Source organism: Balaenoptera borealis, assembly GCF_965194805.1.
Source record: "Balaenoptera borealis genome assembly, chromosome: 3".
Taxonomy (NCBI): Eukaryota; Metazoa; Chordata; class Mammalia; order Artiodactyla; family Balaenopteridae; genus Balaenoptera; species Balaenoptera borealis.
The window spans coordinates 148262900-148288960 of NC_138866.1; the positions used below are offsets into that span (position 1 = coordinate 148262900).

Below are 26061 nucleotides of genomic sequence, written 5' to 3' on the forward strand. Positions count from 1 at the left end.
ACTGAGCCCTCGTGCCACAACTACTGAAGCCTGCGCACCTAGAGCTGGTGCTCCACAACAAGAGAAGCCACTGCAATGAGAAGCCCATGCACCGAAACGAAGTATAGCCCCCATTTGCTGCAAGTAAAGAAAGCCTGTGTGCAGCAACGAAGACCCAACACAGCCAAAAAAAAAAAAAAAAACACTCTGTAATGACCTATATGGGAAAAGAATCTAAAAAAGAGTAGAGGGACTTCCCTGGTGGTCCAGTGGGTAACACTCCATGCTCCCAGTGGAGGGGGCCCAGGTTTGATCCCTGGTACGGGAACTAGATCCTGCATGCATGCTACAACTAAGAGTCTGCATGCTGCAACCAAGATCCTGCATGCTACAACTAAGACCCAATGCAGCCTAAATAAATAAATAAATAAATATTTTAAAATGTATACATTAAAAAAAATTTTTACGTAAATAAGAGTAGATATATGTGTATGTATAACTGATTCACCTTGCTGTACACCTGAAACTAACACAGCATTGTAAATCAACTACACGTCAAAAAAAAAAATTTTTTTTAATAAATAAAATAAACTAGTAGTCTATTTGCCCCTGGTTCCTAGTACACTACATATGTTTCATTACATAGATTATGAAACTTGGTCAAATAGTGTCATAAAGTCAATGAAGTTTTAGTGCCATTTTTAAAAAAGCACAGTGGCCAATCTGATAATCAAAAATATTTTTTTTTCTAGAGGAAGAAAAATGCACAAAATAAGGCTTCCTAATGTAACTTCAATAAAATTTCTTCCTAAAGATAAGAGAAGGGATCAAAAATATAAAGCTATCCTTTAAAGTTACACTTTTTGTAGCCAAAACAGTGACAGGTTACATTCCGGCCAAAAAGCTTTTAAAGTCAGTCACAGTGTTAATGATTAATAGCTCAGTAAAAAAGCTAAATACGATTTTGGCAAAATTCCTTTATCAAAAGATATTGTTGAAAAAAAAGATACTGTTGGACATTGCATAATATCAGTGGCATATGAAGTAGACAAACACATGGTCTGGAGTTGTCTAGGGCTGCTGGAGAAGTCATCCAACCATGCTAGGTCCTGGAAACCTATCACACCACTTTCCCCTCATTTTCATTGATCTGATGATTAGTTATCTATTCCTGTATAAGAAATTACCCCAAAACATAGCGACTTAAAACAAGAAACAGGGCTTCCCTGGTGGCGCAGTGGTTGAGAATCTGCCTGCCAATGCAGGGAACACGGGTTCCAGCCCTGGTCTGGGAAGATCCCACATGCCACGGAGCAACTAGGCCCGTGAGCCACAATTACTGAGCCTGCGCGTTTGGAGTCTGTGCTCCGCAACAAGAGAGGCCGCGATAGTGAGAGGCCCGCGCACCGCGATGAAGAGTGGTCCCCGCTTGCCGCAACTAGAGAAAGCCCTCGCACAGAAACGAAGACCCAACACAGACAAAAATCAAATAAATAAATAATAAAAAAAAAAAAAAAAAAAAAAAACAAGAAACATTATCTCACAGTTTTTGTGGGTCAGAAATTTGGAGCTCCCTGGTGGTTAAGGTTCAAGGTCTCTCATAAAGTTATAGTCAAGCTGTCCAGAGGGGCTGTAGTCTCATCTGAAGGCTTAACTGAGGGAGGATCTGCTTCCAAGCTCACTCATGTAGTTGTTGGTAGGTCTTGGTTATTCCTGGGCTGTTGGACTGAAGCCTCAGTTCCTACTTGGCTGTTGCTCATAGGTCTCCCTCAGTTTCACGTGGACCTCTCTTCTGGCAGCTTATAACATGGCAGCTAACTTCTATCAGAGTGAATGATCCAAAAGAGAAAAGAACAGGATCAAGCCTAGGATAACCAACTCATCCTGATTTTCCCATAACTGTCCGGGTTTTTGCACTGAAATTTCTGCATCCCAGAAAATCCCTCAGTTCCAGGTAAATCAGGATGGTTGCTTACCCTATCAAGACAAAAGTTGCAGTCTTTTTTATAGCCTAATCTCTGAAATGACATATCATCATTTCTTTCATAGTTTATTCATGAGAAATGAGTCTGGTACAAGCTCAAAAGGAGGAGATTAAGTTCCACCTTTTGAAGGGAGGAGTATCAAAGAATTTGTAGGCATATTTCTAAAACCACCACATGTGGAGTCCAGTTTCATGGGAAAAGAAAGTATTAAAGAGAGACTCAACTTACTACCTTACTTCCTATCCAAATTATCCACTTCCATAAACATTCCTTCTTCCTCATTTCTTCCTCCATCAGTGAAAGAGGAAGTCCTCTTTCTAAAGCTAATCCCTTGTCTAAAGCTAATCCTTCCACCTGCTCAAAGCTTCTCTCTTCCACCTCCTCAGGACCTTTTCCCCTTAATCATCCCTTCTCTCCCTTAATTTCTTTCCCTCAGTATGCTCTTCTCCCAGCATATTTGATCACGTTCAAATTTTCTTTCAAAATGTTTATGCTGAGTGCTTTATTGAGGTACAATTTACATGCAATAAAATGCATAAATAATATGCATACAGCTTGATTAATTTCAACAAATATACATATCCATTTAACCATCATTTACATCTTTCTTCAATTCCCTGAAAGCTCGTTCTTGGCCCCATCCCACGGCTAAAAGTCATAAAATAACTGATTGAAACCTCAAGGTCCATTAGGTTCCCTTTTCCAACTTGCCTCCTATCTCTCCGGCTTGTCATTCTCAGCCTCCACCATGGACTCTTTCACTCACTCCTTTTTTTTGGCTGCGCTGTGCAGCATGCGGGATCTTAGTTCCCTGACCAGGGATCAAATCCGTGCCCCCTGCACTGGGAGCGTGGAGTCTTAACCACTGGACCACCAGGGAAGTCCCATAGCTCGCTCCTTAAATGGTGGAATCCCACACCATCTTCTCACCCTACACTGCCTCTGAGTGATCTTATCTGTTCTCATGACTTCAACTATCTTCTCTATGCATTCAACTCTCCAATGTCTACAACTCTGATCTCCTCCTGGAGGTCAGGCCATTATATCAACTGCCTCTAGACAGCTCCATTTGGACATCCAGCAGACACCTCAAATTCACTATGTCTAAATGTCTCCATCCTCACTATTCTCCATAAAACAGCTGTTCTTCCTTTTATGTTCCAAATCTCCACAGAGGCACCACCCAATCACAGAAACAAGAAATCGGATAGTGGGACTTCCTGGTGGTCCAGTGGCCAAGACTCCACGCTCCCAATGCAGGGGGCCCGTGTTCGATCCCTGTCCCACATGCCTCAACTAAGAGTTTGCATGCCGCAACTAAAGATCCCACATGCCACAACTAAAAGATCCCGCATGCCAATGAAGATCCCTCACCTGGTAACGAAGATCCCAGGTGCCACAACTAAGACGTGGTGCAGCCAAATAAATAAATAAATAAATATTTTTTAAAAAATAAAAAAGATCACAGTTTCTGTTTAAAAAAAAAAAAGAAATCGGATTGTGATTCTTGATTCTTCCCTCTCCCTCAACTCCCAAATCCAATTAGTTACCAACTCTTATTATTCTACTTTCTTAATATCTCTCTTATCCGACCACTTTCTCTATTCCCACTGTCACTAGTTTGGTTCATGCTACTGTCACTTATCCTGATTATTGCATTGAACTCCTAATCAGTCTTCCAGCTGCAGTCTTGCTCCATGTCTTGCCTCACTCCAGTCTACTCTCTATACTGCAGCCAGAGTGATTTAACCAAACCATTAACTTGATGATGTTACCTCCTTACATAAAATCTTTCAGTAGATCCTCCTGACTTGCGGGATAAGGTCAAATTCCTTAGCATGCTACAAAAGGCACTTTGTGATCTGGCCCCTGCCTACCTCTCTGACTGGTCTCATTCCTCTCGCATTTAAGAGCGTGTAGTTCCCTGAACGCTGCATACTCTCACTTTTGTGTAAGTTGCTTCCTCTGCCTGAAAAGACCTCCATCTCACCCCAGTGCTTTTTAGTCTTCCTTGCCTTTCAAATTCAGCTCATGCATCACCTTCTCTGGGAAGCCTTCACTGCACTTCTCCTACCTGCATACTTACCATCATTTGTGTATTGTGTATTGTGTAGTTGTGTATTGTGTATCTGTTGCTCTCACCAGACTCTGAGTTTCCTGGGGGCAAGAGCCTTATTACTTATCTTTTTACTCCCAATAACTTACATGAAACAAACACATAAAAAAAGTTGTCAAATGAATGAATGAAGGTCTTAAAGCCGAGGAGGCCCAGACCTTCCAGAGACAGATGGATCAAGAATGATTCTTCTTTTTTTTTAACTGTTAATTTTATATTGGAATATAGTTGATTAACAATGTTGTGATAGTTTCAGGTGTACAGCAAAGTGATTCAGTCATACATATACATGTATCTATTCTTTTTCAAATTCTTTTCCCATTTAGGTTGTTACATAATATTGAGCAGAGTTTCCTGTGCTATATACTAGGTCCTTGTTGGTTATCCATTTTAAATATAACAGTGTGTACATGTCAATCCCAAACTTCCAGTCTATCCCTCCGCCCACCCCCCGACCCAAGAATGATTCTAAGGATAGGATTATCCTCACTCAGATCCACAGGGATAGTGGCCCACAGTGTGTGCTCTAGGCTGAAAATGGATTTATCGAAGTAAAAAGCAGAAGATATAGCCCTAGTCTTTGAAGAGCTTTCAGTATCACTTGCAGCAGAAAAAAAAAGGTATCTTTATGAAAGAAAGCTAGTTAAGGTATAACTGCTAGTTTATACATGCTATTGAAACTTAGAGAAGAAAAGAATCTTTCAGGCATGCCTTAGTCAAAGGAGATTCCTGAGGGAAGCTGGGCCACAATTGGGCCAGCTTTGCACTGTAATAGAGGAAGCATAAGCACAGATTAGAAATGGGGTTAGGTATGGGGAGATGGCTAACAACCAGGCTTCGTTCCTTGGAGCTTACAGTTTTGAAGAAAAGATAGGCTGAGTAAGAAATAATTGGGCTGAAAAGAATTAGTTAGGAAGGAATAGGACCTGGAGAGATTCATACAAACTGGGTGGATCTGGAAAGGCTTAAGAAGGTTTCCCTGCAGTGCTGGGGTGGAAACAGTATCTCTTATGAAAATAATTCAGATATTTAAGACAGGTGATCCCACACTAGATAAAGATGTAAAGCCTAAGGAATTAACTTTTCCGAATGTGGGACTCTAACATGCTATTTTCTCTGTTCACTGGACTGCCAATCTTTCCAAACACATAAGTCTTTTGGACCCCATCAATCACAATGGCATGCCTAGTATTTTCCTTTATATCAATATATAGGCCTGCTTGAAGGAAGCATCTTATAGAGTGTGTCAGGTCCAGTTGACTTTGAATTACAGATCAACCACTCACTAGCTGTGTGACTTGGGCCAGTCAGTTAACTCTTTTTATCCTCAGTTTTTTGATGTGTAAAATGGGAATAAAAATCATTTTCATCATTCGAAGGTTAAACAAGATAGTACATGTTAGTAAAGCCATTAGCACAATGGATGACAAATGGTAAGTGGACAATGAATGATAATAATTATTAAAAATAGGAAGTGGGTTCAAACTGATGTCCAAATCCTCAGGCCTGTCATTATACAACTGAGCCCCGGTTAGTCACTTTTATACAAATCAAGGGTGTCTACAGCAGAAGCAAAGTTGACTCTATTTTTGAAAACCCTATTCAAAAAAAACTATGATCTCACCAGTTTCTCCTTGACCTTCCCAATGAAGGAAGTGGTGGGTGGAAGGAGAAGGACTCCTTATGACCCTGACAGGAAAGGAAGTGGCCCAGGCATATCAGGGCAGGCCAGTGCACAGACCACACTGGAAGCCTAGCTCTTCCCCGGTGCCACCTCCCAAAAGGATCTATCTGGGTTTGCTGGGAGGACCCATCCACACAGCCTCCCCAAGGTCACGTCAGGGGCTCAAGAGATGAGACTTTCTGCCCACCAACCCGGTGGCTATGGTCATCAGAGACCATGGTTTTAAAAGATGCTGTAGTTTGGGACATCCCTGGTGGCGCAGTGGTTAAGAATGCAGGGGACACGGGTTTGAGCCCTGTTCCGGGAAGATCTCACAGGCCGTGGAGCAACTAAGCCCGTGCGCCACAGCCACTGAGCCTGCGTGCCACAACTACTGAAGCCCGTGTGCCTAGAGCCCGTGCTCCGCAACAAGAGAAGCCACTGCAATGAGAAGCCTGCACACTGCAATGAAGAGTAGCCCCTGCTCACTGCAACTAGAAAAAGCCCGCGCAGCAATGAAGACCCAACGCAGCCAAAAATAAATAAATAAATAAAAGATGCAGTAGCTCTGTATAACATGGGGCGTCAGGAAGAAATATCATTCCCCCAAATCAAAGGTGCCTTCTGTGCAGAGAGATTACTAGAGTCACTCAAGTTTCCCTGGAAGATTTTTGGAGCGCTCTCTTTAAAAAGTCCTGGACAGCTGCAAGGGCAGCTGGGAGAAAGAAGCGCAGGCTTTCCGGGTTGGTATGTGTGTACAAGGGGTCGGGGGGTGGAGGGCACCAGTTTCCTGTTTGGCCATTCTACTTTGGCTAAAAGGAGAAAGGGGCCTTGCTGTTTGTTTTTTAGTTCTTAGAGAGGAGAGAGCCGTGTTGTGAATGTGGAGGTCCTGTGGGTGAAGGGCCAAGAGTCGGGGCAACCGTAACCTCTCCCCCTAACTGCGGCTTACACCTCCTCTGTCACTGATGAGTTGCCTTTTGAGCTTTTGCATCTTACAGCCAATGATAGGGGTTGGCTCTTCTTGATAGCTTAGGGATCCTGTGGGAATCTGTTGAGGCAATGAATCACCACTCGAAATGTGGTTTGTGTAAATCTGGATTTGAATATAATGTTCTCTTAATGTAACTACATTCAAAGATATGATCATTAGCAATCATTTATACTTTCACTGAAGTAATAAAAAACATTAACCTAAAGGCTACTATGAGCCTGTCTTCAAGGTGCTCGTGCTGAAACTCTGCATGGTTTGGCCACTGCCTCTCTCATCAGTCTGATCTTTGATTCTTTGTCAACGCTTCGCCACACAACCCAGGCATATGCAAACACCTGCAGCCCCAGGATGTGACAGAGGGGTTAATGAAGAGTTCTGGACCAAACTGCTTTACCCTCTACAAACTGTGTGACTCTAGACAAGTTATTTTACTTCTTTGTACCTCAGTTTCTTTATCTGTAAGCAGGGATTGTGGTATCTAAAGTTTTTATGAAGATAAAGTGAGCTAAGAATGTAAACCACTAGAATGGTACCTGATACTTAGTAAATAATGGCTATTATTATTATCAGAATGTCCTTCCACATGGAGGCCTGAGAAACTCCTACTTCTTCCAGCCCCTGTTTAAGTGTCATCTGCTGTGTGAAGCCTGCTCAGACCTCCCCTGGGCAGGATTAACACTGCTTCATTAGTTCCACTCCTGAATTTTATATGTACTTTTATTTGTCCTTTGGTACATGGAACTTCAATCATGTTCAATTGTCTGAATCAGAAATACAGTATCAAGGCCTGACATAATCTGAAAAGAGAATAATCACTGTAGGAGAAATTCTTGCTTTTATAAAGAAGAGCTAGTTAACCCACTTGAGGCTGTAACTAGTAAAGTTGAACTGAACTGGTGAAGGAATACTTTTGGGGTGGAGTACTTCCTGTGCTGGGCCTGCCTATTCCAGATTTGTCAACATCCTGCCTTCCAGCTCCCACTGTTAAATAGGCTGACCAGAGAAAAATGCATGATACCAGCCTTACCTCTCACCCTGGGGGCCCCAATCGCACCAAGCTTCTTTCAGTTCCACAAAAAGCTTCTGGGCCTTCCCTACCTCTGCTCTTTCTGCCTCGAGCATTTTCCAGCCCTCCCTTCTCCCTTTTCTTAGCCACTCTTTAGGCAATCTTCATTCCCTCCTCCTCTCCAAAGGCCTTCTCTTATCTCTCCAAGATGGGTTAAATTATTCTCCTCAGTAGCCACTCAGCCCCTCATATTTCCCCTATCACAACACTTACTACATTTTATTTTACTTATTTGCCTGGCTTTTCTGCTAAATTGTAGGTTTCACAAGCCAGGGAATATGCCTGTAAAACTAGCCCTAGGTGCAACTGACCCATGGTTGGTGTTTAGTAACTGTTGTTAAGAGGAAAAAAATAAACGAACAAGTGAACAGAAGGAATGAACATTTGGTAGCAGGCATCACATTCCCTGTGATGCATCACATTCCCTGCCTTTTTAGATTCCCAAGCGATTCTGTGCACCGTGGAGCTAAAAACAAACAAACAAACAAAAAAAGCCATTTCTCAGGGATAGAAAGAAAATCGACTGGGAGAGCTGTACCTGAAACATTTAAAATTTCAAACTGGAGACTCTTAGAATATGAGAGTTTCCATCCACTTCTTCATAATTCAGTCCTACCCAATTCAACATGTTTTGAAAGAAAGAAAGAAGAGAAAAATATTTAGACAAAATAATTCAATTTTTCTTAAGCTTGGGCTGCTTGATACATGGTCCACTGAGCACTTGAAATGGGGCCAGTCTGAACTGAGATGTGTGCTGCAAGTATAAAATACATCCTAGATCTGGAAGATGTAGGATGAAACAAGAAATGTAAACTATTGGCAATATTGGTTAGAAGTTGCAATGATAATACTTTTGATATATTGAGTTAAATAAAATACATTAAATTTAATTTCACCTATTTCTTTTCACTCTTTTTAATATGACTGTTAGATAATTTAAAATTGCATTTGTGGGCATGTAGAGGTTAATTTGCAAGCTGGGTCAGGTGGCTACCTCTTTTCTGCTCAGATCTGCTTTTTCAGTCCTTTCCTGGTCTACTAAATGCCCATGAACCCTGGCATTTTCTCCACTGCCTTTGTTGTGACCTCTGGGGCTGGAACTTTGGTGTGGCAACAGGGTCTGACCCCTGTGTCCTGACCTTGGGTCCTAGTTGCCCAGTTTGCTCACCAAAGCTCTCAGTTTCTATCCCTGGCCGGAGCCTGTGACCTGACCATAACACTACACAGTTCCCTTTGGACTATGGTTTAGTTTTGGTTTACTCTGTGTTCACTGCACGTGGGAGTTTAGCAAAAAGAAATGCGATCTGTTCTTTAGGCAGATATTTTGAAGTCACCTATCAGAAAACATTCATAGATGAGAATATACCACAAAAGGTCTCAGGTTGATAATTGTAATAAACAATTTGTCAATATGTACAAACTCTTTTCCCCTCCATTCCCTTGAATTAGGAGATTGATGCGCCCATGAAGCAACCATTTGGGTAGAGGGTTGGGTGAATCAGTTGACTACCCAATTGTCCTGCGTCTTCAGCTGTAACTTTTTGGAGCATGCCAACAAATCCTCTTACTACAGAAAGGTCACCTCAGTTCTCTGGCTTGAATTTTCTCCTACGTAAAGCAAGGCTTTCCCAATAATGCCAACTTCAAAAGTCCATACATTTACATATGTGAGCGGGAAGGAGAGTAATTCTAAATAAACACAAATCATTAGTACACACGTCTCTCCCAACTCTTTCTTCCTTCCCTCAGTCCCTCCTCCTGAGTAGTGCCAGCTTTTCTGCTTATCTGTGGTATACGAGTAGACAAGCATTGGTGCTTTAGAGCCATAAGACCTGGTTCACATCCTGACTCTGCCCCATACTAGCAGCATGATCTGGGGCAAGTGACTTCACTTTCTAAGCCTCAGTTTCTTCCTCTATAAATTGGTGATAACGTCGTCTTATGGAAAACATCTGGCTCAGAGGAGCTGTTTATTACCATGTTATGCTTGTATTATACCCCTGCTGGCTTTGGGGAGCCCTATTCCTGCCAGCATGTACAATTGCTGCCTTTGCCTTATTAAAAAATAATAATAATTAGGGAATTCCCCTGCGGCCCAGTGGCTAGGACTCCACGCTTCCACTGCAGGGGGCCTGGGTTCAGTCCCTGGTTGGGGAACTAAGATTCCTGCAAGCTGGGAGGCGCGGCAAATAAATACATAAATACATACACACATAAATAAATAAATTAATTAAATAATTATGTATACAAAGCTTTCCCGACCTTTAGAAAGAAAAATACACCTCACTGACTTAGTTACTTTCTTTGGTTAATGTCTTACTTTGCCCTTTCATTTCACAGTCAGTGTTCTTGGAGTGCATGCGCTTTACTACCCTGCCGTTCTTTCTCTCCTTTCTTCTCTGCCATGTGTCATCTGCTCTGACACTACAGTGACCCTCCAGACCCTACTTCAGTAATGACCAGTCCGCTGGCAAATCCAGCGGTCCCCTATCCGTCCCCATTCTCCCCAACTTCACCACCGTGACATTTGGCACTCACCACCCCTTCTTTGGATGTTTCCCTCCTCCTGGAGTTCCCAACCAGGCAGATCAGTACCCTTGTAAATTTACCAGCTCCTGGCAGTCTAGTCTGCTTCCTCTAGTTTCTGACCATCCCATTTTTAAATGGTATGGCACAACTTTTTCTTCTCTCTCCTCAGACCTCCCACCAGCCGCCGCTCCTCGCCCCTCCCCCCCCGGTGAGATTCCTTCTCGCTTGCCTGTGTTACTTCAGAGCCAGCACCTGCAGCCACGCAACGCTCAGCGCCACTCCCCCAGCTCACAAGCGGAAGTGGCTTCCTAGCTAAAGCCGGGCCTTTCACCTTTGCCAGAGAGCCCTCCCCTCCTGCCATCTGGGTACCCTCAGCGGGAAGGAACAGATCATCAGTGATGTGTCTTTAGCCTCTCCCACTCTACTGCATCCTCCTTGTGAGCATTTAGGATATCTTTCATCTTAAAAAACAACACAGACAAACAAAAAAACCTTCCTTGCCCTCACTTCCCCTTCTAGTCTTCTCTCTCCTCTATTTTAACAAAAGTTCTTGAAATAAAGCCCATGCCCTCTGCTTCCTCCTCTTGCTCTCCACTCTGGTTTCTGCCTTACAACTCTGCTGAGGGCTCCCTGCATGTTGTGAATTCTAAGTGCTTTATACAGATGTAGGACCCCCTTAATCACAAGGGTGGTGATAGTACTGTCTCTGTAAAACACCTGTGGGGTGTAGATGACTTCAGTAAATTAGCCAAGGTCCCAAACCTCTGGCAGGCGTTTGCAATCAGACCGTTGGGCTCAGAGTCTATGCTCTTGGCCACCATGCCATACCATACTCCACGCCTCAAACTGTTCTCAGCACTCAGCCCAGTGCCTTGCACGTAGCAGGAGATGGATAAACATGTCTGAATGAATGAACACATCCTGGCCCCATGGTTCAGGTTCTTATTCTCTCACTCTTAGAATAACCAACCCAAGAACAAAGGGTTCTTAAAAAGTGCATGGGCTTGGGTTTATGCCTATTTTTCTGACAGAAACATAGTTCTCATGTTTTTCATGGGTGCCTATGTCCCCCCAGAAGTTAATAACTTCTTGATTCATTCATTTTTCTGTCTTCAGTTTCATTTTCCCCAACCTCCTCCGCTTTACATCCTGTACATTGCCATTAGATGACTGGATTGTCAATGTTTTGTTCTAATTCTGTTGCTGGTAAAAACATAAGAACAAATAACCTCCCTCCACCTGAAAAGTCTTGAATGCCTCCCTGGCTGACTGCCTCCAAGATAAAAATCAAACACTTTGGCCTAACGGCCAAGACTTTTGGTAATCAAGCCCTAACACATTTTACCAGTGCTATCTCCCACTTTTACTTGAATCCTCTGTTCCAAACTGAAGTCTTCTTGTAACTTTAAAATTTCTGTTCTAACCCAGCTTTCAGCAATTCATTCAACAATAATGTACTGCGTTCCAGGTCTAAACCAGGCACTATGCCTGGGCCTGAGGATACAAAGATGAATACAACACAGTCCTTACCCTTGGGAAATTATCAGTCTAATCTGGGAGAGAGATGTGACAACAAAATCCTCGAAATATGGGATGGCAGACAATTCATGGGAATTATTCCTGCTTGGAGGTGGGCTGGAGCTGAGAGCAAGGAAGGCTTTCTAAGTTAAACATGTCTGTATTCTTTACATGTTTCTTCTACAACAAGCATGCACTAATTTTGTAACCAGGAAAAGGGTAATATTCAGTGAAGATTATGGTTAATTTGATTTTGAGCTTCTGAGTTTCAAAGGAGAATAACCATAACTGTAAAAGAATTTGTAAAATTAATGAGGAAAAGACAGTCAAGCAATGGAAAAATAGGCAAAAGCTTTGAAGAGACATTTCCCAAAAGATGAAACATTTATGGTCAATAAATATATGAATACATGTTCAACCTCATTAATCATCAAGAAGTACAAATTGAGACCACAATGAGATTCTATTCAACATCTATTTGAGAGGTGAACATTAAGAAATCTGACAAAACCAAGTGCTGAAGAGGATTTGGATCAATAAGATCTTGTATACAATGTTGTTGAAACTGTAAATTGGTAAAAACCACTTTGGTTAGCAGTTTGGAATTATCTTGTAAAGCTGAAATTTCACTTAGTCTTTGACCCAACAAGTCTACTCCTGTATAAATATGCAAGAGAAATTCTTGCACTTGTGCACCAGTGGGTTTTATACGAATATTCTTAGTAGCTCTTTTGCAATAGCAAAAACCTGCAACAATCCAAATGCTCATGATCAGGAAACTGGTTGTATTAGTTTGAAGTCCCCAAAAGCAGAGACTGGGACAAGGACTTGGGTGCAAGTTGTTCATTTGGGAAGTGATCTCAGGCAGCAGGGGTGAATAAGAGGGAGAGATTGAGGCAAAGTAGCAGGAAACGCCAACATAAGGAGTGTGATTCCATGGAGACCTCTGAGAAATATACAAAATGCCTCCCAGGGACTTCCCTGGTGGTCCAGTGGCTAAGACTCTGTGCTCCTAATGCAGCGGGCCCGGGTTCGATCCCTGGTCAGGGAACCAGATCCCACATGCTGCAACTAAGAGTTCACATGCCGCAACTAAGAATTCACATGCCACAACTAAAGATCCCATGTGCTGCAACTGAAGATGCTGCGTGCCACAACTAAAAGCCCTCATGCAACAACTAAGAGCCCGCATGTCGCAACTAAGATCCCACACACAGCAACAAAGATCCCGTGTGCTGCAACTAAGACCCAGCACAGTCAAATAAATAAATAAATAAATAAATAAATATTTTTTAAAATCCCGTATTAAAAAAAAAATGCCTCCCGGAATTGTCCATCTGAAGAAAGGGAGCTTGGGGCATTTATCCCTTGGCTTACATCCCCCATTGGTTGAGGGTTAATGCTCTTTACTTTCAGTCTGTGTTTGGGAGAGGGCTGAGAAGGCTCTTGTGGCTTTTGAGAAGGCCTTAAAGCAGAAATTGGAGAGGCCCACAGCCTAGCACTTGAGGTGCGCATTGTCAGTAAATGGGAGGCCCCCACAAAACTGGCTACCGCATATTTGGCTAAAACCAGTTGTGGGCCAAAGGGAAGAACACAGGGTACCAAGAGCCTTTGCTGCCAGCAACAAAGTAATATTAGCATATTTACACATTGAAATAGTCGACAGCAGCAACCATAAATAAACTCAGCTCCAGGCAACAAACCTGAGATGGATCTTAGCAATAAAACATGAAAAGTGAAAAAGAAGTCCCAGGACACACCACTAAGTATAAAATATCAATAGATGAAGAACAAGGATTTACTGTATAGCACAGGGAACTATATTCAATATCTTGTAATAACCTATAATGGAAAAGAATCTGAAGCTATACACCTGAAACTAACACAATATTGTAAATCAACTGTAGTTAAATTTTTAAAAAAAGGTCCCAGGTTATTATGTAGGGAATGATACTACTTTAATAAACAAAACAACTAAAATTAATAATATATGTTTTGGAAATATGTATGCATGTTCACACACACACAAATATATACTTATGTATGTAAATACATAGACATATACAAAATTTTAAAAAATTTATTTATCTTTGACTGTGTTGGGTCTTCGTCGCTGCATGCGGGCTTTCTCTAGTTGCGGTGAGCAGGGGCTACTCTTTGTTGCGGTGCGCAGGCTTCTCATTGTGGTGGCTTCTCTTGTTGCAGAGCACGGGCTCTAGGTGCACGGGCTTCAGCAGTTGCGGCAAGTGGGCTCAGTAGTTGTGGCGCATGGGCTTAGTTGCTCCGCAGCATGTGGGATCTTCCCTGACCAGGGATCGATCCCGTGTCCCCTGTATTGGCAGGTGGATTCTTAACCACTGCGCCACCAGGGAAGTCCCTCCACTCTTTTTTATATTCTATTCCCATGTAGGTCATTATAGAGTATTGAGTTCCCTGTGCTATACAGTAGGTTCTTATTAGTTATATATTTTATATATAGTGTTGTATATATGTCAATCCCAATCTCCCATTTTATCCCTCCCGCCTCCCCCCCTTTACCCCTTGGTAACCATAAGTTTGTTTTCTACATCTATGACTCTATTTCTCTTTTGTAAATAGGTTCATTTGTACCATTTTTTTAGAATCCACACACAAGCGATATCATATGATATTTGTCTTTCTCTGTCTGACTTATGTCACTCAGTATGACAATCTCTAGGTCCATCCATGTCGCTGCAAATGGCATTATTTCATTCTTTTTAATGACTGAGTAATATTCCATTGTTTATATGTACCACATCTTCCTTATCCATTCCTCTGTCGATGGACATTTAGGTTGCTTCCATGTCCTGGCTATTGTAAATAGCGCTGCAATGAATATTAGGGTACATGTATCTTTTTGAATTATGGTTTTCTCCAGATATATGCCCAGGAGTGGGATTGCTGGATCATACAGTAGCTCTATTTTTAGTTTTTTAAGGAACCTACATACTGTTCTCCATAGTGGCTGTACCAATTTACATTCCCACCAACAGTGTAGGAGGGTTCCCTAAAGAAGCAAGACTTTTTAACTTTAAATTTTTATAAAGCTAGGACAATTTTTAAAAATAATTTTTTTGGAATTCCCTGGTGGTCCAGTGGTTAAAGCTCCGCAGCTATCACTGCTGAGGGCGTGGCTCTGATCCCTGGTTGGGGAACTAAGGTCCTGCAAGCTGCATGGTGCAGCCAAAAAAAAAATTATTATTTTTAATAAAATGTTTTTTGTTTTTTTTAATTTTTTTAATTTTTTTAAATTTAATTTTTTTTAATTTTTGGCTGTGTTGGGTCTTTGTTGCTGTGTGCGGGCTTTCTCTGGTTGTGGCGAGTGGGGGCTTCTCTTCGTTGTGGTGCATGGGCTTCTCATTGCGGTGGCTTCTCTTGTTGCGGAGCACGGGCTCTAGGTGCGTGGGCTTCAGTAGTTGTGGCACACGGGCTCAGTAGTTGTGGCTCACGGGCTCTAGAGCGCAGGCTCAGTAGTTGTGGCGCACAGGCTTAGTTGCTCCGTGGCATGTGGGATCTTCCCAGAACAGGGCTCGAACCCTTGTCCCCTGCATTGGCAGGTGGATTCTTAACCACTGTGCCACCAGGGAAGCCCTAAAATGTTTATTTTTTACATAAAAATATTTTTAAGAGCAAGAAAATGATAAACACAAGATTAAGCAATGGGGTGGTGATCATTCTGTAATGTATAAAAATATCAAATCACTGTGTTGAACACCAGGAACTAACATAGTGCTGTAGGTCAGTTATACTTCAAAAAAACCCCAAAGAAACAAGCAAACAAACTAAGAAAAAGAGATCAGATTTATGGTTGCCAGAGGCAAGGGTATGGGGAGGGAGATGGGGAGGGAAAGGGGAATTGCACGAAGGTGGTCAAAAGGTACAAACTTCCAGTTGTAAGTACTCGGGATGTAATGTACAACATGAGTAATATAATGAACACTGCTGTATGTTATACATGAAAGTTGTTAAGAGAGTAATCCGAAGAATTTTCATCACAAGGAAAACAATTTTTTTCTCTTTCTTTTATTATGTATCTATAAGAGATGATAGATGTTCACTAATCTTATTGTGGTAATCACTTCATAATGTATGAAATTCAAATCATTATGCTGTACGCCTAAACTTACACAGTGCTCTATATCAGTTATATCTCAATAAAACTGAAAGAAAAAAAGATTAAGCACTGGATGGGGGGATATATGTAAGTTGTCAATTCTAGTTTTTAGGTTGAATAAGTAACAAAAAATGGTCACACATGAACAAAAGAATATAGGGTCCCTGACCCATGGAACATATTTAACTCCATCATGTACACCTGAGCCCCAAGAAATAGAATTATATGGTATGATAAGTACATTTAGAGGTACCTATACAGTAAGATGTACTGATAACACAAAGGTGGGAACTGGAAGATACTTCCTCACACCAGGGAAGGTCAGGGAAGCTTGACCAAAAAGGTGGCAGTTAATGGGCTTAAAAGAATAAGAAGATTGCCAACCTTGGGAGGAGGTGAGGAGGTCCTGGAGAACGTTCCAAACGGAAAGGGCAGTATGGACAATGGTACAGAAATGAGAGACAGGGCAGCATTCAATAGACTACAGACAATTAGGGCTGACAGAAAAGGAGAATGAAAGAGGTACATGCAAGTGATGGATCCAGAAGATAAGGTCCATGATAAGGAGGTTAGGCCTTATTCCACATGGTAAGCAAACAAGAGCATTGGAGGGTACTTTTTATTTATTATTTAAACAATCTTTTTAAAAATAAATTTATTTATTTATTTTTGGCTGCATTGGGTCTCTGTTGCTGTGTGCTAGCTTTCTCTAGTTGCGGCGAGCAGGGGCTACTCTTCATTGCGGCGCGTGGGCTTCTCATTGTGGTGGCTTCTCTTGTTGGGGAGCACGGGCTCTAGGCGCACGGGCTTCAGTAGTTGTGGCTAGTGGGATCTAGAGTGCAGGCTCAGTATAAACAATTTTTTAACATTAACATTCTTTAATTTAATTTAATTTATTTATTTTATTTTTGGCTGTGTCGGGTCTTAGTTGCAGAGTGCAGGCTTCTCTCTCTAGTTGTGGAGCTCAGGCTTCTCTCTAGTTGTGGCGCACAGGCTCCAGAGTGCGTGGGCTCTACAGGTGAGGTGCGTGGGCCTGGGCTTAGTTGCCCCACAGCATGTGGGATCTTAGTTCCCCGACCAGGGATCGAACCTGTGTCCCCTGCCTTGGAAGGCGATTCTTAACCACTGGACCACTAGGGAAGTTCCTGGAGGGTACTTTTTAAAGCAGGGTACTGACAAGATTTGTTTCAGAAAGATCCTCACAGCAGAGTGGAGGACTGGTTGGAGTGTGCTGCAGGCAGGAAGATCAGTTAGGATAGTCTGATCTTAGGTCAGGTGAGAGATATCAAAGTCCTGATTTACTCAGGAGCTCTGCTGTGTGTAGGCATGTATGGGCTTTTTTTAAGAGGTAGAATGGGCAGAATTTTAGTTGCATTCTCTCCTGTGCTTTTCTTTATAGCACCTATCACCCTTGACTTATATTTACTTATCTGTTGTCTCTTTCCCCCCCACCAGGATGTAAACTCCAGGAGAGCGAGGATGTTAATTTTGTTCCTTCCTCAATCCCCAGGGCCTAACAGTTCCTGGCACATAATAGGTACTAAACAATTACTTGTTGAAGGCATGAAGTTTAGCTGGGAAGGAGACACGGCTGGGTAATAGCCAATAGGGGAAGAATTTTTAATGCTACACTCTGATTTAGCTCTGTATCTCCTATTAATCTCTTCCAGAGCTCAGACTCTAGCTCAGTATTTGACCAAACAATAAATCGTTCCCGCGTCTGGCTCTCATCCTTGTCTCAGCCTGAGTTAAATCTTTCCTGCCCCCTCTACCCATCCTACCCATTCTCTAACTACCTCCACTTTTTATCCCTACAAACCCTGATTTTCCAGGTTCCCTTAAGGTCCTCGGCCATATGTTTAGATGGTTCTCACATTGCTATATGATCACATACCTGCTAGATAATCTGCTTCCAGATCCACTCCTCTCCATCCTTCTCTAGAGGCTGACCTTGAAGGGCAGCGTCATCTAGGGTCACTTGCCCTTAGGCTTCCTCTTGGGTTCAGCCAGTGGGAGGTACCACAGGAAGAGAGAGAGAGAGAGAGAGCACTGTATTCGTCAAAGTTCCTATTGGCCCTCCCTCTCCTTCATCTGTTGCTCTAACTGAGCACTGGTTCCATCTCTTTGCCCCTTCAGGCCTATGGTTGATAATGGCTTCTCAGCATTAGCCCTGGGGTATTTCATTATCCCTTGCTGGTTTCCCTCAACCCTGCCAGCATCTTTATACACTGTCCCTTCATTAACTTTCTTCAGTTACACACATCGAGCAGGCCATCTGTTTTCTCCTGATCTTGGCTGACACAAAAGTAAAAATGGAGAATTTTATCTTTTTAAAAGAAATTGATATGATTCACAAAGTTCACCCTTTTATTTTTTTATATTTTTTTGGCCACACGGGGATCCGACCAGGGATTGAACTCAGGCCCTGGCAGTGAAAGTGCAGAGTCCTAACAATTGGACCACCAGGGAATTCCCAAAAGTTCACCCTTTTTTTTTTTTAAATTTATTTATTTATTTTATTTATTTATTTTTGGCTGTGTTGGCTCTTCCTTGCTGCGTGCGTGCTTTCTCCAGTTGCGGCGAGCGGGGACTACTCTTCTTTGCGGTGTGTGGGCTTCTCACTGCGGTGGCTTCTCTTGTTGCGGAGCATGGGCTCTAGGCATGCGGGCATCCGTAGTTGCGCGGCTCGCGGGCTCTAGAGTGCAGGCTCAGTAGTTGTGGCGCACAGGCATCGTTACTCCACAGCATGTGGGAACCTCCCAGACCAGGGCTTGAACCCTTGTCACCTGCATTGGGAGGCGGATTCTTAACCACTGCGCCACCAGGGAAGCCCCACCCTTTAAATGTATATAATTCAGTGGTTCTCAGTATAGTTGAGCAAATTATATCTTTTTTCATTTAATATGTAATCAAATGTTTTCTGTTACATACTCAGTGGTAAGTTATACAATGTTGCATGCCATAAGTTACTTATTCAAATGTTTCAAACTTTCACTATCACAAATAAGGTTGTAGTAAATATTAGGCATGTGGCCATTCTCTTTTGGGTAGAACTAACTTTCTTTCTCTTCTTTCTTTTTCTTTCTTTCTTTCTTTCTTTCTTCCTTTCTTTCTTTCTTTCTCTCTCTCTCTTCTTTTTTTTTTTAGTGAAAACTTTTATATTGAGAATTAGCCAGCTGGACTCAGTTTAGGTGATCCCAATTTTGTTGGCAACATCCAAAGCATCATAGTCAGGAGCCAGGTGAACATATGCCTTCTTTATTCCATCAGGCCTGGTCAAGTTGTTGACCTTGGCCACGTCAATGTCATAGAGCTTCTTCATAGCCTGTTTAATTTGATGCTTATTGGCCTTGCCATCCACAATGAACACAAGTGTGTTGTCTTCTGTCTTCTTCATGGCTGACTTGGTGGTGAGGGGGAACTTGATGATGGCATAGCGATCAAGCTTATTTATCCTAGGGGTGCTCTTTGCAGGATATTTGGGCTGCCTCCTGAGCCTCAGTGCTTTGGGCTGTGGCAAGGTGGGTGACAGCCAAATCTTTTTTTCTTTTTTCTGGCCGTGGACACAGTCAACTCTGCTTTCTTGGTCTTCAAAGCCTTTGCTTTGGCTTCGGCTTTGGGAGGGGCAGGGGCTTCCTTCTTTGCCTTTAGTCTCATCTTTGTGAAAAGGAGGGAGGACTTTTTCTTAAGGAAAAGTTTCTAGGAGTGGTACTGATGAGTCAAAAGAGAGTCACATCTCTATTAAGGCTCTTTGGAAGTACTGTCAAATTGCTTTTTAAGAGGATTATACCAATTCCCATTGCCACAGCTTTCTCTGAATGGACCAACTGCATCATCTCATTAGCACTGGAAAGTACATAAGGTGTATATATTTGTGTATATATATATATACTGTTAATGTAGTAGGTGGTATTACCATGGGGATTTCTGTGATAGCCATGCCAATCCTAAGATATTTAAAGCCATTTTTAAGCTAAGTGGGAATGAAGGGACAGTGATTTTGAGGGGATGGAGTAGAGAGAAGGTAAAGGGATTTGCTCCTTAACATTCCTCCTTCTCCATCCTGCCTCTTCATCCTGTTTACATACCAGTTTCTTCCTTTTCAGTGAGCTGTGCTACTTCAGGGCCTAGTATAGTGCCTGGCACTGTCCTGACTATCAATAAACATTTATAAAGTGGATACATAATGGAAGAAGAATGTTAAGATATATGCACCCAGAGTTGGTTATACTAGTATATGAGCATTAACCGGTTTTGTTTTAATGAACTCTCTGGAATCAACACTTTCCATTCCCTCCAAATAAACATATTGACTAATGCCCATGCCTGCTGAATGCTTTGGATTAGTGAGTCCATCTCTGGAATATCTACATACTTCTTCCTACCAGTTTTGTTAGATGCCTAATAAGAATCTGCTGTGTTTGATCCCAAAATTGCTTATGACAGCTGTTTGCCAGAGTATAATTAATTTAATTAAAATTACATAAACTGATGACACATAAGCATGAAAAAGAAAGAGTTGTTTCTATGAAATGTCAGTTGAATGCTTTGGAAATATTAGAGACCAGTTGAAAATTACTGTCAAACCAGACGTGAGTGAGAGAATTAAGAAGGATTTTTTTTTTTTTTTAAGAGGGAGCCTCTAGTTATATTGCTTTGCAAGAAGCTCTAAGTCCTCAGTCAACTTTATTTTTTTAATTTTTTATTTTTGGCCATGCTGCGGGGCATGCGGGATCTTAGTTCTTGGACCAGGGATCAAACCTGTGGCCCCTGCAGTGGAAGCGCGGAGTCTTAACCATTGGACCGCCAGGGAAGTCCCCCTCAGTCAACTTTAAAAAAACGAATTGGAAAGCACAGAAAATATATCATGGATATGAATTATGTAAGAAAAACAACTCAAGAATTCTAATCGCCACTGTTGCTCACATAAAAGGTTTGACCTCACATCAAAAGATTTGCAAGTGGGTGTTCCTTATAGGTTTGAAATGAAAATGAAATATTAAGGTTTGTATTTGTCACTTTTTATAATTCACTGCTTTAATATACTTTTCCAATTAACTGACCAACTACTGGGCTAGGTCCAATTTGTTTGGGCAGGGATAAATCCTTGTTCCCCATTCTTTTTTTTTTTTTTTTTCCCCATAGGAGGTCAGGTAGGAGAATTTGTCCTGGTTCTTCCAGGTGACCTACCTAATTGGTGAATTTGGATCTGCCTGCCCTTATACAGAGGGCAATCTTCTCTAATCATACGTGGTTAAAGTTGCTAGACCTCTGCAAGTTGTAGGTTGGAGTTTTGGGGGAGATTATTTTAATTCAAAGAATAGTAAAAAGCCTATTGGTCATCAACCAGAACATTCTTCAGTTCAGCTTTATTGGTAATAAAGTTGATATTTTCAGCTTTTCACTGGTTCCAAACTTCTAAGTAAGGGATAAAATTTACTGTCCCTGTAGTGCTCCAGCAGCGTTGGATCAGATTGCTTCTATGTATTGTCACAATCCAGACATATTATTTTCCCTTTTATTTTAGTCCATGATTCTGTTCATTCAAATAAATAGTTGTCTCTGGTAGTCTGCAGGCAGTAGTCTAATCTTGTTTGAAGTTCAGTCTATATCTCAAGCTAGACAAAGGAGAAAACATTTATGCCTCCTGAGAAACATTGATATCAGGAAATATTTACTGAGAAGGGAAGAGAAACTCAAACATGGCTCCTGCCAATCCTTCTATTCTCTCCCCCACCACATCCTGAGAGAGTCTTGCCTGTCCTGAGGCTTTCTGGGACATGTAAACATGGCAAACTTAAGGTCACTGCCTGTATGGATATTTAAATGAGAACTGCAAACATAGGGAATAATAGTCTAGCCTTTTTTCAATGTCCTTTAAGGCATTTTGGAGCCCTATAATGGGTCATAAGATCAATGACCACTATTTAAAAAGAAATAAAACTAATAAAGGTGAAAATATCAGAATGCATTGTATAAAATGGTAATATTTCATGAAATGTTTTGTTTCAGAGTTGTGTGTGTCTGTGTGCACATGTGTATATATTCTGGGTTGAGATGTGGAATATATTTCTTATGGAGGTTCACAGTCAGAAAAGAGTGCAAAGAATATTATTCAGCCATAAAAAAGAAGGAAATCATGCCATTTTTGAAAACATGGATGGATCTTCAGGACATTATGCTAAGTGAAATAAATCAGAGAAAGACAAATACTGTGTGATTTCACTTATATATGGAATCTAAGAAAAAGCTGACCTCATAGAAAGTTGTAAAAAAAAAAAAGGTTTTGCAAAGCATTGGTTTAAAATGCACATTTCTTCTTCCTTTCATTTTCACTCTTTGCTAATTTGCTCTCTGAAACTGCTGCCTTGTGAATAAAAATTGTAGTAATGAATAACCAGAGAAGCAAGAGCCAGTTCTCACTCTGTGAACAGCTGGAATAAAAAAAACTGTTGCCCCTACCTCTTCACTCTGAGTCAATCAGATGCCCAGATATCATTAGGGTAGAAGGGCTAAAACCTAGAATTTCATTAAGGAAGAGGATACAGGAACATTTATTTTAAAATTTATCACCTGCACAGTTCAAGCTCCAGGGTTCTCCCAGCTGTCAAATTACAAAGGGTTCAGCTTGGCATTCAGGACTATTGCCCTACTTGTCCAGACTGATTCATCTAAATTTCTTCCACATGAATCTGTGCTCCAACCAAACTGACCTCTTGGTGTTTGCTGAACTTCTCATTCTGTATCATTGTACTATTCCTTCTGCATAGGGCAGCCTCCTCAACTAGCCCGTCTCTGCTTGCCAAAGTCCCATCCATCCTTCAAATATCCATTTCCAATTTCCTTTCCTGATTCCTAATATCTTTCTTCTGAATTCCATAAATATCTTTAAAAAAATACCTTTCATAAAAATACACTTTAAAATATCATTTTTCCTGATTTCAAGATAAATATTAATGTACTACTGTAAAAATAAGAAAATAAGAAGTCACAGAAGAAAATAAAAATACCTTTTAAAAATCTATGTGTGATATTATTTTATATTACGTAGCTCAAAAGTACTATTGCCTCCATTTTACCGAAGAGGAAAGGGATGATCAGAGAGATGAGGTGACCGGTCCAGGGCAGCACAGAGAGTTGGTAACAGAGGCTGGACTTGAAGCCAAGTCTCCTGATTCTTTCTGTGATGCTCTTTGATGGACACCATGCAGCCTCTAGGCACGGGAGGGGACTTTGGAAATAGCTAGGCCTGGGACTTCCCTGGTGGCGCAGTGGTTAAGCATCCGCCTGCCAATGCAGGGGACACGGGTTCAAGCCCTGGACCGGGAAGATCCCACATGCTGCGGAGCAACTAAGCCCGTGCACCACAACTACTGAGCCTGGGCTCTAGAGCCCGTGCACCACAACTACTGAGCCTGGGCTCTAGAGCCCGTGAGCCACAACTAATGAGCCTGTGTGCCGCAACTACTGAAGCCCACGTGCCTAGACCCCATGCTCCACAACAAGAGAAGCCACCGCAATGAGGAGCCCGCACACCGCAAAGAAGAGTAGCCCCTGCTTGCCATAACTAGAAAAAGCCCGCGCGCAGCAACGAAGACCCAACGCAGGCAAAAATAAATAAATAAATAATTAAAAAAGAAAAAGAAATAGCTAGGTCTGCTGTCCAGAGCCCTGCTTTATTTTCCTGTTTATACCTGGTGATCCAGAACACTACTAAAAAAGTATATGCATTAAAAAAAATTAAATTGCATTTATTTGTTCTTTATTGGTAAAGCACATGGTATAAAATTCAAAGAGCACAAAAGGGCATACGGTGATAAAAGGTCTCCCTCATGCTCCTGTCCCCCAGCCATCTAGTTTCCCTCCCCAGTCTCATTTGTGTCCATCAGATATGTGCTATGCCTGGATAAGCAAATATATATGTGTGTAAATATTAATTATATATATAATTTTTATAAAAAATGGAATTATATTCTACCCTGCTCTCCACCTTGCATTTTAAAAAATTTGAAGGGGAGGGGCAATATGGGGGTAGGGGAGTAATAGGTACAGACTATTAGGTATAAAATAAGTGACAAGGATATATTGTACAGTATGGGGAATATAGCCAATATTTTATAATAACTATAAATGGAGTATAACCTTTAAAAATTGTGAATCACTATGTTGTACACCTGTAACTTGTATAATATTGTACAGCAACTATATTTCAATTTAAAAAAAGAATAAGCAGATTCTGGGATTAAAGATATTCAGTATAGTGTTATCCAATAAACCCAATGCAAATAAATGTAAAAAAAAAGTCTATGTGTGATACACATTTATGTATATTTATATATTACAAGCTGGTATCATATCTTTTTAAAAAATATTTATTTATTAATTTTTGGCTGCGGCATGTGGACTCTTAGTTGTGGCATGCATGTGAGACCTAGTTCCCCCACCAGGGATTGAACCCGTGCCCCCTGCATTGGGAGCACAGAGTCTTACCCACTGGACCACCAGGGAAGTCCTGGTATCACATCATCTTGTGATGTGCTTTTTAATTACAAGTATATACCATGTCATTAATCTTTTTCTTCAACATGATTTTTAAAATTTTTAAATTTTATATCGGAGTATAGTTGATTTACAATGTGTTCAACATGATTTTTAATGGTTACAAATGAACTATAATTTAACAATCATATAACACTGGGCATTTTGCTTGTTTTCACAAGCATGGTACTGTATTTTGGGGGAATATAAATGGAGTGGTATCCAGGGAGTAGTGACAGATTTCCTAAAAGAGCACAATGGAGTATATTTTTGGAAATAAGAAATTGGGGCCAGTGATAATTTGAAGAAATGTAAGTTCTCCCGTGAATCTTTGGAAATGTTGGCAGGTATGCTGGGTTTCCCACTCTAAGTGGAATAGGGGTTTGAGCCAATTGCACTTAAATTTTAAAGGGCAGTGACCCCCCAGCAGCATTATGGTTGACTTTGGGGGGCATCCAGGCAGCTGACCCATGGAAACATGCAGGACTGAGTATGCATGCCTCCCCACCTCAAAATATTTCTATCTATGTGTATCCTTTAAATCTAGCAGGAAGGGGTGTGCCTCTTCTCTGATTTCTTCCTCTCCCTTCCCAGCCCTATTTCCTTTTTCTTTTCTGAGATCACGCATCATTAATTATCCTATCTCTTATCTTTTATTCTCCCCTCTCAGCTCCTTTGAGAGCTCTTCCTCAAATAGGAAAAAATAAAAATAAAAATCACCTCTCTCCTTTACTCTTACTACCCCTGGAGCTATAGGCTTACTCTTTTCCCCCTCTTCCTGCCAAACTTCTGGAATCATCACCCTTTACTGCCTTCATCGCTTCACTACCACACACCCCCTACCCAAGTGGTCAACTCAGCTTAGAGCCTGGCCCACAGCAGGCCCTGGCTGAAAATCAGTTGCACCTCTCGAACAAATTGGCGTCTCTCTCCCGGTTCTTCAGAGGGCATTTCTCCGTGGTTAGCAGTGGGTGCTCACTGCCAGACACCAGGGCCTCATCTCCGTGCTCTCACACCCTCAACCTAGTTGCCACCTTAACGCCGCCAGTTTCCAGGTACTCTGGGTTCTTGGAAGGTCCTGCCCTGGCCATCTGCCCGCCTCTCCGAGTTCTCACCTCGCACAGTCATAGCTTCCCCTGTAACTCAGAGATGTTGCAGTCTACCCCTGGGAGGCACCCGTTGCCAGGCCTCCAACTCTGTTCGCCGCGGGTCTCACGGTCACCCCAGAGACAACATGTCAGAGCGCCCCACACCTCCAGGCCTGCTTGCAAGTCCCTAGTTCCAGCGATGACCGAACATTTAGGGCGCACCTACTAAGTGCCAGGCCCACACCACCTCTGCTACTTTTCACTTAACAGCCTACTAGGCCCCACTAGGTGCCAGATCTGAGGGAAGAGGACGCCGTGCCGGCTCCAGAGGCGCTCGCTGTCCGCTGGGGCGAGACAGCCGCGTAGGCAGATCGTGGCCCTCTAGTGGGGGACCTCGGCCCTGACCGAAGGCCCCTGCCCTGGAGGCCGGTCAGAGAACGAGAGGCCCAGGTT

General features: G+C 42.0%; 1 long non-coding RNA gene and 1 pseudogene across 2 annotated transcripts; one reads left to right on the forward strand and one right to left on the reverse strand.

Moving 5' to 3' along the window:
* The first annotated feature begins 453 nt into the window (after positions 1 to 453).
* Positions 454 to 18475, forward strand: LOC309626980. Its single transcript, XR_014243477.1, has 2 exons — positions 454 to 1208; positions 1526 to 18475. It is a non-coding gene; the product is annotated as an uncharacterized lncRNA (long non-coding RNA).
* On the reverse strand, positions 17974 to 26002 carry LOC309626967 (large ribosomal subunit protein uL23 pseudogene; annotated as a pseudogene). Its single transcript, XR_014249441.1, has 2 exons — positions 25636 to 26002; positions 17974 to 21600 (listed from the first exon to the last, which is right to left on the reverse strand). The product of XR_014249441.1 is annotated as a large ribosomal subunit protein uL23 pseudogene (transcript).
* Between the last annotated feature and the right edge of the window lie 59 nt (positions 26003 to 26061).